This window comes from Ovis canadensis, chromosome 7 (assembly GCF_042477335.2).
Source record: "Ovis canadensis isolate MfBH-ARS-UI-01 breed Bighorn chromosome 7, ARS-UI_OviCan_v2, whole genome shotgun sequence".
In the NCBI taxonomy this organism is placed as follows: domain Eukaryota; kingdom Metazoa; phylum Chordata; class Mammalia; order Artiodactyla; family Bovidae; genus Ovis; species Ovis canadensis.
This window is the reverse complement of record NC_091251.1, coordinates 70,178,490-70,190,522: the sequence shown is the minus strand read 5'-3', so window position 1 is coordinate 70,190,522 and position 12,033 is coordinate 70,178,490. Positions and strand designations below refer to the sequence as shown.

General features: G+C 38.5%; 1 protein-coding gene and 1 pseudogene across 1 annotated transcript in view; both read right to left on the bottom strand.

Annotated features, from left to right (window-relative positions):
* Positions 1–12,033, bottom strand: part of USP50 (ubiquitin specific peptidase 50) — a 41,601-nt gene that overhangs the window by 21,162 nt on the left and 8,406 nt on the right. Inside the window, exon 3 of the mRNA XM_069596590.1 lies at positions 5,328–5,384. The gene's annotated coding sequence lies outside the window, so the exon portion shown is untranslated. The remainder of the gene's footprint in view (positions 1–5,327; positions 5,385–12,033) is intronic.
* Positions 8,861–9,257, bottom strand: LOC138443709 (large ribosomal subunit protein mL42 pseudogene; annotated as a pseudogene).

Sequence of the window (12,033 nt, the reverse complement as noted above, 5' to 3'; positions counted from 1 at the left end):
ACAGCCTTGTCTAACTCAATGAAACCAAGCCATGCCTGCAGGGCAACCCAAGACAGGTGGGTCATGGTGGAGAGGTCTGACAGAATGTGGTCCACTGGAGAAGGGAATGGCAAGCCACTTCAGTATTCTTGCCTTTAGAACCCCATGAACAGTATGAAAAAGCAAAATGATAGGATACGAAAAGAGGAACTCCCCAGGTCATTAGGTGCCCAATATGCTACTGGAAATCAGTGGAGAAATAACTCCAGAAAGAATGAAGGGATGGAGCCAAAGCAAAAACAATACCCAGATGTGGATGTGACTGGTGATAGACGCAAGATCCGATGCTATAAAGAGCACTATTGCATAGGAACCTGGAATGTCAGGTCCATGAATCAAGGCAAATTGGAAGTGGCCAAACAGGAGATGGCAAGGGTGAACATCGACATTCTAGGAATCAGCTAACTAAAATGGACTGGAATGGGTGAATTTAACTCAGATGACCATTATATCTACTACTGCAGGCAGGAATCCCTCAGAAGAAATGGAGTAGCCATCATATGAGGTCAACAAGAGTCCGAAATGCAGTACTTGGATGCAATCTCAAAAATGACAGAATGATCTCTGTTCGTCTCCAAGGAAAACCATTCAATATCAGTTATCCAAGTTTATGCCCCAACCAGTAATGCTCAAGAAACTGAAGTTGAATGGTTTTATAAAGACCTACAAGACCTTTTAGAACTAACACCCCCAAAAGATGTCCTTTTCATTATAGGGGACTGGAGTGCAAAAGTAGGAAGTCAAGAAACACCTGGAGTAACCGGCAAATTTGGCCTTGGAATGCGGAATGAAGCAGGGCAAAGACTAACAGAGTTTTGACAAGAAAATGCACTGGTCATAGCAAATACCCTCTTCCAACAACACAAGAGAAAACTACACATGGACATCACCAGATTGTCAACACCAAAATCAGATTGATTATATTCTTTGCAGCCAAAGAGGGAGAAGCTCTATACAGTCAACAAAAACAAGACCAGGAGCTGACTGTGGCTCAGATCATGAGCTCCTTATTACCAAATTCAGACTGAAATTGAAGAAAGTAGGGAAAACCGCTAGACCATTCAGATAGGACCTAAATCAAATCCCTTATGATTATACAGTGGAAGTGAGGAATAGATTTAAGGGCCTAGATCTGATATAGAGTGCCTGATGAACTATGGAATGAGGTTCATGACATTGTACAGGAGACAGGGATCAAGATCATCCCCATGGAAAAGGAATGCAAAAAAGCAAAATGGCTGTCTGGGGAGGCCTTACAAATAGCTGTGAAAAGAAGAGAGGTGAAAAGCAAAGGAGAAAAGGAAAGATAGAAGCATCTGAATGCAGAGTTCCAAAGAATAGCAAGAAGAGATAAGAAAGCCTTCTTCAGCGATCAATGCAAAGAAATAGAGGAAAACAACAGAATGGGAAAGACTAGAGATCTATTCAAGAAAATCAGAGATACCAAGGGAACATTTCATGCAAAGATGGGCTCGATAAAGGACAGAAATGGTATGGACCTAACAGAAGCAGAAGATATTAAGAAGAGGTGGCAAGAATACACAGAAGAACTGTACAAAAAAGATCTTCATGACCCAGATAATCACAATGGTATGATCACTCACCTAGAGCCAGACATCTGGAATGTGAAGTCAAGTGGGCCTTAGGAAGCATCACTATGAACAAAGCTAGTGGAGTGATGGAATTCCAGTTGAGCTATTTCAAATCCTGAAAGATGATGCTGTGAAAATGCTGCACTCAATATGCCAGCAAATTTGGAAAACTCAGCAGTGGTCACAGGACTGGAAAAGGTCAGTTTTCATTCCAATTCCAAAGAAAGGCAATGCCAAAGAATGCTCAAACTACCACACAATTGCACTCATCTCACACACTAGTAAAGTAATGCTCAAAATTCTCCAAGCCAGGCTTCAGCAATACATGAACCATGAACTGTGATGTTCAAGCTGGTTTTAGAAAAGGCAGAGGAACCAGAGATCAAATTGCCAACATCCACTGGATCATCAAAAAAGCAAGAGAGTTCCAGAAAAAACATCTATTTCTGCTTTGACTATGCCAAAGCCTTTGACTGTGTGGATCACAATCAACTGTGGAAAATTCTGAAAGAGACGGGAATACCAGACCACCTAACCTGCCTCTTGAGAAATCTGTATGCTGGTCAGGAAGCAACAGTTAGAACTGGACACGGAACAACAGACTGGTTCCAAATAGGAAAAGGAGTACGTCAAGGCTGTATATTGTCACCCTGCTCATTTAACTTCTATGCAGAGTACATCATGAGAAACGCTGGGCTGGAAGAAACACAAGCTGGAATCAAGATTGCCGGCAGAAATATCACTAACCTCAGATATGCAGATGACACCACCCTTATGGCAGAAAGTGAAGAGGAGCTAAAAAGCCTCTTGATGAAAGTGAAAGAGGAGAGTGAAAAAGTTGGCTTAAAGCTCAACATTCAGAAACGAAGATCATGGCATCTGGTCCCATCACTTCATGGGAAATAGATGGGGAAACAGTAGAAACAGTGTCAGACTTTATTTTTTTGGGCTCCACTGCAGATGGTGACTGCAGCCATGAAATTAAAAGACGCTTGCTCCTTGGAAGAAAAGTTATGACCAACCTAGATAGTATGTTCAAAAGCAGAGACACTACTTTGCCGACTAAGGTCTGTCTAGTCAAGGCTATGGTTTTTCCAGTGGTCATGTATGGATGTGAGAGTTGGACTGTGAAGAAGGCTGAGCGCCAAAGAATTGACGCTTTTGAACTGTGGTTTTGGAGAAGACTCTTGAGAGTCCCTTGGAATGCAAGGAGATCCAACCAGTCCATTCTGAAGGAGATCAGCCCTGGGATTTCTTTGGAAGGAACGATGCTAAAGCTGAAGCTCCAGTACTTTGGCCACCTCATGCGAATAGTTGACTCATTGGAAAAGACTCTGATGCTGGGAGGGATTGGGGGTAGGAGGAGAAGGGGACGACAGAGGATGACATGGCTGGATGGCATCACTGACTCGATGGACGTGAGTCTGAGTGAACTCCGGGAGATGGTAATCGACAGGGAGGCCTGGCTTGCTGCGATTCATGGGGTCACAAAGAGTCGGAGACGACTGAGCGACTGAACTGAACTGAAAGCAAATATGAAGCAAATGCAGCCCAAATGCCTACAACTGGTGAATCTGAGAGAAGGTATACTACAGTTCATTGTACTCTTCTTGCAATTCTTCTGTAAGCTTGAATTATGTCAAACTAAACAGTCTGACAGTTACAAAATTAATAATGTAGTAGATATACTTGTCATCTGGATTTATCGCCAAGATACATTACCATTAAGTCAAAAAGATACTTAAGAGTTGCCTGTAGTATATCCTAATGGTTATCTATCTATCTATATAGATATTTGTACATTAATATATACCTTTATATTTATGTTCAGGCTACACAAAGACATTTGGAATACATTAAGACATTAAGAATTCAGGCATCATTTATGACACCTGAATAAGGGATCCTGGCAACTAGAGAGGCTAACTCTTGCAGTTATTTGAACTTTGCAGTCTATTTACAGATGAGTTTCTTGAAGTCACCACAGTGGTGGTTCTGGAGGACTTGAATGCTATCATCCTGTTCCTTTTATAGATGAATTTCTCCCAAGACCTTGTTTCTCCTAATCAATGTAGTCTGGTGAAAAATTTCACTTTATATTTGATACTGGAAGATAAAAACAAACTTCATAGTCACATATTGATCTTGTATCCAGGAAGCTTTCTAAAGTTTAGTATAATTTTTATTAATATATAGGTTATTTGGATTTTTTTCCTTTCAATTCTTATGCATTTTATTTATCTTTCAAACTAGCTAGCACCTCATAAAATGCTGAATAAAAGTGAGATAGTAGGTATCCATAGCTCATTACTGAACTGAGGAAAAGTATTAAATAATTCATCATTAAAAATAATACTTACTAAAGGCATAATTTGTTTTTTGAGAGTAGCAATCACAAATGGATTGTGAGTGTGATGAGGTTTTTCTGTATCTTTTGTGGTAATAATGAGATTCTATCTTCTTTATTCTGTTATGGTGGTTAATTATTGATGATGGTCATATGTTAAACTCACTTTCTATTTCTTGGGCTTCCCTGGTGGCTCAGACAGTAAAGAATCTGCCTGCAATGCAGGAGACCTGGGTCCGATCCCTGGGTTGGGAAGATCCCCTGAAGGTGGACATGACATTTCAGAGAAAGCTATCTTATTTGTGACATAGTATCATCTTCATGAATTGCTGGGTTCTGTCTGCTAATCTTTTGTTCAAGATTTTTGTACCTATGTCCCCTGAGTAAAATCACCTATAGATTAGTATTCTTTATCATGTCACAAATTACCAAAAACTTAGTGGTTTAAAACAGTACCTATTTATTATCTCAGTTTCTGTAGGTCAGAGTCCAGGGATGGCTTAGCTGGGATCACATATTTCATTTTGTTGTCAAGTCTTTCAGTTCAGTTCAGTTCAGTCTCTTTAGGATCCTTCAACCTGAAATAGTTCTTATAAATCTCCTTGACTTTCAAGAATTTACACTTTTGAAGATTATTGGCCAGGTATTTTGAAGAATATCCCTCAATCTGGGTTTGTCTGATTTTCCTCATGATCAGATTCACTTCATGCATTTGTAACATACAAATATCACAGAGGTGATAATGTTTCCTTACTGCCTCACATTAGATATTAGGTGCAACACAATTTTGATCTGTCCCAACACTGGCAATGTTAACTCTAAATCACTCAAATAAAGTAGGGCCTGCCAGGTTTCTCTATCATAGTTACTTTTCCTTTTTTTTTTTTTTGGCTGCACCATGTAGCTTGTGGGATCTTAAGTCCCTAACCAGGGATTAAACCTGAACACAGCAGTTTTAAAGTGCAAAATCCTAACCACTGGACCATCAGGGAATTTCTAGTTATTTCTCCTTTATGTAATCAGTGTTTTATAGGGAAGACTTAAAACACTACAGGGGTTGCCAAATGGTGATTTTCTAATGCCATAATTCCAACTACATTCATCAGTTGGTCCTCTACTATAAAAAGAAGCTTTCTCTTTTCCTTATTTATTTTTAAAAAGTTTTTATCTTTGTGGACTCATAAATTTCTACTTTAAAATTCACTGGACTAGAATCTGTTATTATCATCATTTATTTCTGATGTAGAGTCTCAACATTAGCCAGCAGGAGGCCCTTCAAAATGTCTTCTGTACCCACTTGACTCTTTGAGCACCTTCTTACTTTTAACACAGCAAGATCTTCCACTTACCTTGTACTACCTCTGTACCAGTCCTGAAGTCAGCCATTTCTCAGAGAGCCCTGGTTCCTGTTGGAAGAGAATAGTATTTAGAAACCAAGATCTGGGAGCTAGGTGTACTGATGCTACTGCAGTATCACAGGCTCCCATTATCCTCTCTTTGTTTCCTTATTTGATCAGCTTCCCTGCATGCAACTTATCTCCTGTTGCTGCTACTACCCCCGATCCCCATCCCATTACACTACACACAGACACCATCCTTACTTACTCTGCTTCTCTGATACCCAACGTCGAGTCACTGCTGCCCCACAATATAAAGCCTAACTAGATTGGTCTCAACTATGGCTTTTTTTTAGATCAAAGTGTGAATGAATAATGGAAGAGAAGAAAGTAAGCACACTTTCCCTGTTATTTTCTGCTTCTCATTTTGATGGATTACTTTTTGTGTGTGTCTCTTTTCTCAGATTGCTTTAAGTTCACTAAACTGCTACAGAAACATAAGTAACATAGCTTTTTAACCGGAGAATGAGTGTTCAAGTGTGGGGGTCGGATAAGGCTGTCGGCAACTATAGGAATGCTTTAGTGGATTTTCCAAGAACAGTCTATAGAATAGTGTGGGAGTAGAATTGTGACACACTTGGATAGACTGCAGGTGTTCCGACAGAGGCCAGTAATGCCCACTCACATTGTGTCATTCGAGGAGTCCAAAAACCTCAGGTCTCTCCTGCTAATTGTGCCCTCCATGTCCTTGCAAATGTCTGTGCCCACCTTGGACTGAGGACATTCAAAGCAGATGTCCACACACATTCTCACACTACAGCCAGTTTAGACCCCTGTGCGCAGCATCCATCCTCACTGTAGTCCAGGACAGGGAGGCCTCAGCCAGAACTTGGACCCAGTGAGTGCACACAGCTGGCCCTTACAAGTGTGTGCATACACTCTGCCAAGTCCTTAGTGGTCTGGGGAGTCTCCCTTCCCAGACTTACAGCTACTGTTACATCAAGACATGAACCAAGCAAAGAAGAGTGAAAGGATAGATTACCTATTTTTAAACTTCCTCTTTTCTCCTCTCCCATTTTTCCTTTTTTTCTAACTTTCTGGAAGGTGTACATTATTTTTTTGTTCTATGTTTCCTTTACATATTTCAACAAATATACAAGTAGCCCTTATTACCTTAATATATTTGGATCCAAAGTTTGAATACCAAGGGATACTGTATTATCCCAAACTATTTAGTTTTGAACCTGTGGATGGCTTGTAATGAGTCTGTGTGAAAATTTAGTTTATCTAGTGTCTGAGATAATATAGTGAAAGTCAGGATAGCAAGGGCTACTCATACTTAAAATTATCTTTCAATGTCAAAAATTAATTTACCCCAAAAGGTGAGATAAATATGCTTTACTACACCTTCCCCTGAATACTCTTTACATATTAAAAAAATTTTATTCTAATTTACTTAAAAAGATTAGGTCACACATAAACACTTCTCAGCAAGTATTTAAACCTGTATACTTCATAACCTTTTGCTCACTTCTGTATCTTTTATTTCATGTCTTCCTATTTCAATCATATATTTCATTTTTTAAATGAAGTGTAGTTGACATATTAATTTCAGGCATAGAACACAGTGATTTGTTTTTGGCCACATTGAGCAGCTTGTGGGATCTTAAGTTGCCTGCCCAGGAACTGAACCAGGGACACGGCAGTGAAGTTGCCAACTCCTAACCACTGGACAGCCGGGGAATTCTGTGACATAGTATTTTACAGATTATACTCATATAAAGTTATTATAAAGTACTGGCTATGTTCCCTGTGCTATTACATCTTTGTATCTTATTTTATATCTAATAATAGTTTGTACCTCTTAATTCCCTTAACCAGTCTTGTCCTTTCCTCCATCCCTCTCTCCTCTGGTAACCAACGGCTAGTTTGTTCTCTGTATCTGTGAGTCTGTTTTATTTTTTAGTCCACATGTAAGTGAAAACGTGCCATATTTGTCTTTCTCTGACCAATTTCACTAAGAGCAATACTTTCCAGGTCTATCCATGTTGTTGCAAATGGCAAAATTTCATCCTTTTTATGGTTGAGTAATATTCCATTCTATCATGTCATTTCCAAATAGTGACCATTTTATTTCTTCCCTTCCAATTTGAATGCCTTTTCCTTGTTTGATTGCAATGGCAAGACTTCCAATATCATGTTGAATAGAAATGCTGAGAGTAGGCATCCTTCTCTTGTTCTTGGTCTTAGAGAACGTTAACTATAAGTTTATTATAAATGGCTTTTAATATGTTGAAGTACGTTTCCTCTATGTCACCTTTATTAAGAGTTTTAAATTATGAACAGATGTTGAATTTTGTCAAATTCTTTTCCTGCATCTATTGAGATGATAATGTGATTTTTAGCCTTGGTATTGTTAATGTGATATACCATAATGACTGACTTATGGATGTTGAACCGTTCTTATATCCTTGGAATAAATCTCACTTAATCATGATTGATGTATGATCCTTTTTGTGTATTGCTGAATTTCATTCACTATTATTTTGTTGAGGATTTTTGCATTTCTGTTTATTAGGGATATTGGTCTGTAATTTTCTTTAAAGTGTCTTTTGTTTTGGTACAGGGTAATGCTGGCCTCATAGGAGAAGTTTGAAGTGTTCTCTGCTCTGCAGTTTTTTTGATAGTTTTGAGGAAAGGTATTAACTATCCTGTAAATGTTTGGTAGAATTCCTCTGGGAAGCTCTCTAGTCCTGGACTTTTGTTAGAAGTTTTTCAGTTACTGATTCAATTTTAATACTAGAAATTGGTCTGTTCAAATTTTTTATATCCTTCTTGGTTTAGTCTTGGAAGATTGTATATTTTGAAAAACTTATTCACTTTTTCCAGACTGCCCAATTTGTTGGTATATAGCTATTAGTAGTATTCTCTTATGATTGTTTATATATCTGTGATATTGGTTACATTAATAACTTTTTTCATTTCTAATTTTATTTGGGCCCTCTCTCATTTTTCTTAATGAGTCTGGCTAAAGGTTTACTGATTTTGCTTATCCTCTCAAAAATTCAGCTCTTGGTTTTTGGTTTTTTTTTTTGCTGTTTTATGTATTTCCACTCTGATATTTATTATTTCCTTCTTTCTCTTGACTTTGGGCTTTGCTTGTTCTAAATCAGGTCACTTCTTTTTTTCTTTTTTGTATGTGAAGACATTTTATTATGATTTTACTATATATTAGTGATATACCAAATCGTGTGCTTCCTCGGTGTCTCAGGGGTAAAGAATCTGCCTGCAATGCAGGAAACCTGGGTTTGATCCCTGGGTTGGGAAGATTCCCCAGAGGAGGGTAGGGCAACCCACTTCCGCATTCTTGCCTGGAGAATCCCATGGACAGAGGAGCCTGGTTGGCTACAGTAGAGGGTTACAAAGAGTTGGACACAACTGAAGCAACTGAGCACACACACACACATGCATACCCAATTGTATTTTCTCAAACAGCAAATGAGATTAAGGATAACATTTCCCTTTGGATCCTGAAAACCTCATTATCACCTGTCTTTTGGAGGATTAGGTTTCCTACAACATCTATGATTCTGTCCATGAGGATACCTATGGTGCTAAGTTGTTCTATCATGGGTCCTTGCTCAAAGTGTTCTCTTTTTTCTTCTAATTTGGTTTTCAGCACTAGATCATGTGTTTTTTCATTATTATGTACAGGATCTGGCTGAGGCATAGGTTCTGTGTGTTCACATGGGATGTCCATGGAAGGGTGTATTATCCTCCCATCACATGTCACAAAATTGTCTACTTTGCAATTATAGTCATCTGGAAGAGAAGATCATGTAGATTTATGACAAACACAATATAAGGTTCCATTTTGAATGCGAAAATATGTTTCAAGCTAGTTCTGTTTGACATTGCCCATTTTACTGCTGCCATTGCCATGGGATCAAGATGCTCGTCAGCATGAAATGATTTGAAGAGAAACTGTTTTTAAAATCTGCTTCTTGACTACTGCTCACCGCAAGCCCATCTTGCCTCTGAGATTTTTCTTGTCTTGAGTTAAGCCTGTATCAATATAACCTTCCTTCTTAGAACAGCTTTTGCTGCTTCCTATAGATTTTGGGAAGTGGTGTTTTTATTTTCATTTGTCTCAAGGTATTTGTTTTCCCTTCAATTTCTTCATCAACCCATTGGCTTCTTTCTTTTTTTGGGACAAGTTGTTTAGTATCTGTATGCTTTTCCATTTTTCCTTCTCTTGATTTCTAGTATTATACTGTTGTAACTGGAAAAGAATCTTGATACAGTTTCAGTCTTCTTAAATTTACTTCTAATTGTTTTATGGCCTAGCATGTAATCTACTCTGGAGAAGGTTCCACATGTACTTGAAAATAAGGTGTATTCTGCTGTTTGGGGTGGAATACCTTGTGCTGGAGTCAAGATTGCCAGGAGAAATATCAATAACCTCAGATATGCAGATGACACCACACTTATGGCAAAAAGTGAAGAAGTACTAAAAAGCCTCTTGATGAAAGTGAAAGAGGAGAGTAAAAAAGTTGGCTTAAAGCTCAACATTCAGAAAACTAAGATCATGGCATCTGGTCCCATCACTTCATGGCAAATAGATGGGGAAACAGTGGAAACAGTGTCAGACTTTATTTTCTTGGGCTCCAAAATCACTGCAGATGGTGACTGCAGCCATGAAATTAAAAGACACTTACTCCTTGGAAGGAAAGTTATGACCAACCTAGACAACATATTCAAAAGCAGAGACATTACTTTGCCAACAAAGGTCCGTCCAGTCAAGGCTATGGTTTTTCCAGTAGTCATGCATGGATGTGAGAGTTGGACTGTGAAGAAAGCTGAGTGCTGAAGAATTGATGGTTTTGAACTGTGGTGTTGGAGAAGATTCTTGAGAGTCCCTGGGACTGCAAGGAGATCCAACCAGTCCATTCTAAAGGAGATCAGTCCTGGGTGTTCACTGGAAGGACTGAAGCTGAAGCTCCAATACTTTGGCCACCTCATGCGAAGAGTTGACTCATTGGAAAAGACCTTATGCTGGGAGGGGTTGGGGCAGGAGGAGAATGGGACGACAGAGGATGAGACGGCTGGATGGCATCACCAACTCGATGGACATGGGTTTGGGTAGGCTCTGGGAGTTGGTGATGGACAGGGAGGCCTGGAATGCTGCGACTAATGGGGTCACAAAGAGTCGGACACGACTGAGTGACTGAACTGAACCTTGTACATGTCTGTTAAGTTCTTCTAACATGTCATTTAAGGCCAATCTTTCCTTATCGATTTTTTGACTGAATGATCTATCCATTGATATAAATCAGGAGATAAAGTCCCCTACTGTTACTGTATTACTGTCAATTTCTTTCTTGCTATCTCTTAATATTTGCTTTACATACCTAGATGCTACTATATTAAGTGCTGACAGGTGCACATTTACAAATTAATAGCCTCTTCTTGTATTGACCCCTTTATCTTTTATTATAAAAAATAGACTTTGTTTCAAAGTCTACTTTGTCTAATTTGAGTACTGCTACCGTAGCTTTTTTTCTTCCCATTTGCATGGAACATTCTTTCCATATCTTCATTTTCAGTCTGTTTTTAGCTCTGAAGTGAGTTTTTTGTAGGCAGTATACACATGGGTCTTGTTTAGCATTTTAAAAATCCTGTCAGCCACTCTGTCTTTTGGAGTACTTAGTCCATTTAGAGTGATTATTGATAGATAAGTATTTATTGCCATTCTGTTACTTTTCTGGTTATTTTTGTAGTTCTTTTTTCTGTTAGTCTCTTCTTTGTGGTTTAATGATTTTTATTGTTATGTTTGGCTTCCTCTTTTTAATTTTCACATATGTATTTCAGATTTTTGATCTGTGCCTATCATGAATTTCACATATATTGATCTACACCTACTTTTTTTAAACTAAGTCATTTCAGTTCAAAACATTTTAAAATTCACTCCCCGTCACATTTTATACTTTTGATGTCATATTTTACATCTTTATGTCTATCCATTTACTGTTTTTTGTGCTGTGCTGTGCTTTGTTTCCAACTCCTTGTAACTCCATGGACTATAGCCTTGCCAGGCTCCTCTGTCCAGGGGATTCCCCAGGCAAGAATACTGGAGTGGGTTGCCATGCCCTCCTCCAGGGGATCTTCCCAACCCAAGAATCAAACTCTGGTCTCCCACATTGCAGGTGGATTCTTTTATCATCTGAACCACCAGAGAAGCCCACTTTATTGTAGTTTATTGTAGTTACAGTTGATTTTAGTTTTGTGTTTTAATCTTCATATCAGCTTGTTTCATTGGCAGATCCATTGCCTTTATTATTTGCACTTGCCGCTGAGATTTTTCCTTTCATGTATTGTATTTCTTATTATAGCCTTTTTTTTTCTTAAAATAATAATACCCTGTTAACATTTTTGTAAGGCCAGTTTAGTGATGATGAACTCATTGTTTTTGACTATTAGGGATATTCTCTCCAAATCTGAATGATCATCTTGCTGGGTAGAGTATCCTAGATTGTAGATTATTTCCTTTCACCACTTTAAAGACATTATACTACTCTCTTCTGGTCTGCAATGTTTCTGCTGAAGTATCAGTTGATAAACTTACTGGGGATACCTCAGATGTGGCTCTTTTTCTCTTGCTGCCTTTAACATTCTCTTTAATTCTTACCATCCTTAGTTATGGTATTTCTTGATGTCT